The sequence below is a fragment of the Triticum urartu genome, chromosome 2A (genome assembly GCF_056163025.1).
Source record: "Triticum urartu cultivar PI428250 chromosome 2A, HENAU_Tu73, whole genome shotgun sequence".
Lineage (NCBI taxonomy): Eukaryota > Viridiplantae > Streptophyta > Magnoliopsida > Poales > Poaceae > Triticum > Triticum urartu.
Window position 1 is genome coordinate 125,627,194 of NC_141874.1, and position 5,674 is coordinate 125,632,867.

At 50.8% G+C, this 5,674-nt stretch overlaps 1 pseudogene; it reads right to left on the reverse strand.

The window, feature by feature from the left end:
* Positions 1-555: 555 nt before the first annotated feature.
* LOC147984240 (uncharacterized) lies at positions 556-2,682 on the reverse strand (annotated as a pseudogene).
* Positions 2,683-5,674: the final 2,992 nt, after the last annotated feature.

The window sequence follows — 5,674 nt, forward strand, 5'->3', positions numbered from 1 at the left end:
GTACGGCATAGGAAAAATGTGCTCCATGTCCGTACCCACCACCCGGGAGATGACCTAGGTGGCTACCATATCGGTACGCTCTAGCTCAGCCCCCAAGTTGAGAGGTATTGCCTTGCCAAAGATGGCAGCAATCGCCCTTAGCTGCTGTTCTTGGAGAGGCGAGTCGAACACCTCGCGAAGCTGTCCTAGCGCATCTTCAGAGACCGCCAGATCCTCGCAATCAAAACCCAGTCTTGAGCAGCACCATCTCTGCAGCCAAGGCCTTTGTTTTGCGTGGCCCTCCCACACCTAGCGACCTGGTAGTGCGTCGCGGTGTGAACGGATCTTGCCCTGGCCGAACGCCTCGCAACCCCTCAAATTCCTTGCGTAGAGGCGGTGCCAGTTTCTTCAGTAATCCCGCATAGGAAGTCTTTATATTCCCAAGTGCTACTTGTTCCTTGTTGGACAGACTGGAGTCCGAGCGAAGCAGCACGTCTCGATTATCATTGCATGCGATCGACGTGGTCACATCCTGAATAGTAGTGCCCATATCCCCCATTGGCTGCATGGGCGCTGTCACCAAAATGATTTCCGCCCAGCCAGCGCACTACCCTCTCCGCCTGTGTTGGACCACAGAATCTCCTCCATAGGGGCCCAGCCATCAGACAAATGATTGTCAGCATCCTTGTCTCCACTCGCCCCTGGCCCCAAGGAGATCTTCTGCGGCACCACAGCTTGATTTTCCAACGGGATGATGGAAGGCACCGAGACAACCACCCGCAGAGGATCCCCCAACGGGTCCTGCTCTACTCCCGATACAACCAGCTGGTCTCCCTGCAGTGGAAGCACCGAGACAGGCGCAGATGGCTCCACCACCTGCTCCAATCCCAACTCCTCCTCGCGGGGCCCCTGCGGTGGCCCAACCATATCAGCCGTGACCGGCTCCACCTCCTGCGCCTCCTCCTGATTGGTCCCCTTTTCCCCCTCGATGCTAGCTACAGGCCTGGAAGGCTCGAGAATCTGGACCGGAGTCCTGGTCCGATTGGTCAGGGCACTTGTCACCCCTGTCTCCTTTGGCAGCGGATCCGATGTGACAAGCCCACTAGTTGTCAACAATGGGCCCCCGCCTCTTCCTGTGGACCGGATAGGACGATTTGAAAGAGCCGGCTGCCCCACAATCCTGGTACTGTGGCCCACCACCTCAGCGGCCCCGGCAGTACGCATTGGTGGAATTCTCCAGTCCGATGGCCCCACACGCCCCTCCAGCGCCTGCCGGTATGAACGCCCGGCGCCTCCAGCACCAACTCCGGCCTGTCCCCCAGGCCGCCTGCCTGCGCCCCGATCATCACGGACGCCTCGCGTCCAAGGCAGGACTTGCCAATGGCCACCCGGCCCCGAATCGCGCGAGCTGCCCGGCAAGCCACTCTGGCCGCTGTCCCCATCCTCACTGGCGGCACGACCCTAGTGCTCCGGTGGTGTGAAATCCCTCACCCTGCCGACATGGATGATGGTAGGGTACTCAAGCAACTGTCGGAAGGTTTCGCGTCTCTTCGCAGGATCACAGCATGTCGGCGGCGGCTCCGGCACCCAAAGACAACGGGACACAGGCACCTCCTCCGGATCCACACACCAGGCCCTGAGCTTGAATAGCGACAAGTCTTCTCTGTTCTCCGTCTCAGGTGCTAAGCTATCAATCAAACATGAGCTGCCCAGCAGCTCCACCGCCATGTCCCGGTCCCAAGCATGCGACGGCACCCCCTCAATCATCAGATCCACCTGCATCCTCATCATCTTGGATTTTGCTTGCGCCTGTCTCAGCCAGGGCTTGATGAACAGTTGCACTCCCCCACGGGCGACTGAAGGGACAACAAGAGGTTTGTTCCGAAACTCATGGCTAGCGAACACAACCAAGAAACCCTCCGGGTGATACTTGTGAACTGAGAACCTGTGTCGCGGCATGTCCAACTGCTCCGCCAATATCTCTGCCGCCGTGTCACATGAGATTCGCGGACGTTGCCCTCCCACATACATCACCACTGCCAATTGCAGCCGGCGCTCCATGTCAGCCATGGCAGCAGAGCGGGGCAGAATGCAGACGTCCCCCGACAGCGACGGCGTCTCCAGGAATAGCGGAAAGATGTTGGGCGCAACCGGCGAGGCAGGCGCCCTCGGCGCCCCCTGCCCAGGCTCCAACAATAGCCTTCCCCCTTCCCGAGCCAGCCTCTTCGCCGTCGGCTCTGCCCCGGCTGCCCTGGCAATGACCGCCCTCCGTAACTCCTCCGCAGAGATGAGGCTCCTAGGCTGCGAACACTGCGACGAGACGTGCCCCGACAAACCGCACCGGATGCAGAGCGGGTCATTCGTGCAGTCTTGCCTCAAATAGCCCTCCTTGAAACACCGAAAACAAAGCCCGTAGAGATCCGGCGGGATTTGATGCCGCTCGGAAGAGGAAGGAGACGCCGACCTGCCCCTCAGGCCCGCCTCCATCTGACGCTGCAAAGCACGACGCCTGCACCACATGGCCTTGCGAGACGGCCCAGGCCTGTGCCAGGCCGCCTCCATCCCCAGGGCCGCCACCTCCGCCTACGCAGCGCCCGCCGACGAGGAGCGCGTCGAACCAGGGGAGCCCGAGAGTCCCAAACCAGATACCACCGGCCGCATCGAGGAGGTAACGGATGGGGGACTACGAGATCCAGAAGCCATGGCCCGCGGCAAGGGAGATCACTAGGGTCGGAGAGGCCCGCAGCAGGACGGGGTGGTCACCGGGGCCGGAGTGGCCACCAGCGAGAAGGGTGGTGATACGTCTCCGTCGTATCTACTTTTCCAAACACTTTTGCCCTTGTTTTGGACTCTAACTTGTATGATTTGAATGGAACTAACCCGGACTGACGCTGTTTTCAGCAGAATTGCCATGGTGTTGTTTTATGTGCAGAAAAAAAATATTCTCGGAATGTCCTGAAACTCCACGGAACATCTTAGAAAAAATAATAAAAAATCCTCGCCAAAGATGAAGACCAGGGGGCCCACACCCTTCTCATGAGGGTGCCCCCCCCTAGGGCGCGCCCCCTACCTCGTGGGCCCCCTGGAAACCCTCCGATGCCAACTCCAACTCTATATATTTGCTTTCAGAGAAAAAAATGAGAGAGAAGAAATCATCATGTTTTACGATACGGAGCCGTCGCCAAGCCCTAAAACCTCTCGGGAGGGCTGATCTGGAGTCCGTTCGGGGCTCCGGAGAGGGGGATTCGTCGCCGTCGTCATCATCAACCATCCTCCATCACCAATTTCATGATGCTCACCGTCGTGCGTGAGTAATTCCATCGTAGGCTTGCTGGACGGTGATGGGTTGGATGAGATTTATCATGTAATCGAGTTAGTTTTGTTAGGGTTTGATCCCTAGTATCCACTATGTTCTGAGATTGATGTTGCTATGACTTTGCTATGCTTAATGCTTGTCACTAGGGCCCGAGTGCCATGATTTCAGATCTGAACCTATTATATTTTCATGAATATATGTGAGTTCTTGATCATATCTTGCAAGTCTATAGTCACCTACTATGTGTTATGATCCGGCAACCCCGAAGTGACAATAATCGGGACCACTCCCGGTGATGACCATAGTTTGAGGAGTTCATGTATTCACTATGTGCTAATGCTTTGTTCCGGTTCTCTATTAAAAGGAGGCCTTAATATCCCTTAGTTTCCAATAGGACCCTGCTTCCACGGGAGGGTAGGACAAAAGATGTCATGCAAGTTCTTTTCCATAAGCACGTATGACTATATACGGAATACATGCCTACATTACATTGATGAATTGGAGCTAGTTCTGTGTCACCCTATGTTATGACTGTTACATGATGAACCGCATCCGGCATAATTATCCATCACTGATCCGGTGCCTACGAGTTTTCCATATACTGGTTTACGCTTATTTACTTTCCCGCTGCTACTGTTACAATCACTACAAAATAGCAAAAACATTACTTTTGCTGTCTTTACTTTTGTTGCCGCTACCACCACTATCATATTACTTTGCTACTAAACACTTTGCTGCGGATACTAAGTTTCCAGGTGTGGTTGAATTGACAACTCAGCTGCTAATACTTGAGAATATTCTTTGGCTCCCCTTGTGTCGAATTAATAAATTTGGGTTGAATACTCTACCCTCAAAAGTTGTTGCGATCCCCTATACTTGTGGGTTATCAAGACTAATTTCTGGCGCCGTTGCCGGGGAGCATAGCTCTATTCTTTGAGTCACTTGGGATTTATATCTGCTGGACACTATGAAGAACTTGAGAGATCCAAAAACCAAGATCTATCCCTCAACTACGAGGGGAGGTAAGGAACTGCCATCTAGCTCCGCACTTGATTCACCTTCTGTTATGAGTAAGTTTGTGACACCTATACCTGCTTCTGCTATTCGTTCTGATATGTCGCATGTTATTAATGATGCCACTTCTGCTATGCATGATACTTATGATGAAACTGCTTCTATGCCTGATACTACTGTGCCCCTTGGTGAATTTCTTGATGAACAAATTCCTAGGGCTAGAGAAAAAGAAATTATTGAATCTGAATACGATGATGATAGTGATGATGAAAGTATGCCTGTTATCCCTGAGGGCTATCTTTTTGATATGGAATCTTCTGCCGCTATTTTAGCTTGCAAATATATATATGAGCTTAAGAGGTTATTAATTAAATGGAACAAAGAATCACTTAGAGATAAAATGAAACCCGACCCTGCTTTTGCTACTTCACCTATCTGTGTTCCTGATAAGGATTATGAATTCTCTGTTAATCCTGATATAATTACTCTGGTTGAATCTAATCCATTTTATGGCTATGAATCTGAAACTGTTGTGGCACATCTTACTAAGTTAAATGATATAGTTGCCCTGTTTACTAATGATGAGAGATCGCGTTACTTCTATATACTTAAAATATTTCCGTTCTCATTAAAGGGTGATGCTAAGATATGGTTTAATTCTCTTGATCCTGGTTGTGTGCGTAGTCCCCAGGATATGATTTATTACTTCTCTGCTAAATATTTCCCTGCTCATAAGAAACAAGCTGCTTTGAGGGAAATATACAACTTCGTGCAAATTAAAGAAGAGAGTCTCCCACAAGCTTGGGGGAGGCTTCTCAAGCTACTTAATGCTTTGCCTGATCATCCTCTTCAGAAACCTGAAATACTTGATATCTTTTATAAAGGACTAACCGATGCTTCCAGAGATTACCTGGATAGTTGTGTTGGTTCTCTTTTCAGGGAAAGAACACCAGACGAAGCTGAAATTTTATTGAATAATATGTTGACAAATGAAAATAATTGGGCACCTCCTGAGCCAGCTCCTGAGCCAACTCCTGCTCCAATTACTGAGTCTATTCCTAAACCAACTCCGAAGAAGAGAGGTGTTCTATTTCTCAGTCCCGAAGATATGCAAGAGGCAAAGAAATCTATGAAAGAAAAAGGTATTAAAGCTGAAGACATTAAGAATTTACCTCCTATTGAAGAAATACATGGTCTTAATATACCGCCTGTTGAAGAAACATATGATCTCAATTCTTTATTTACTGAAGAACCTCCTGATCCCGATATCCCGACACAGGTAGTAAAGGTAAATTCTCTCTATAGATATGATAAAGCTGAAGTCCCTCCTACTAAAATTGCTAGTCGGTGCTTGGATGAGTTTGA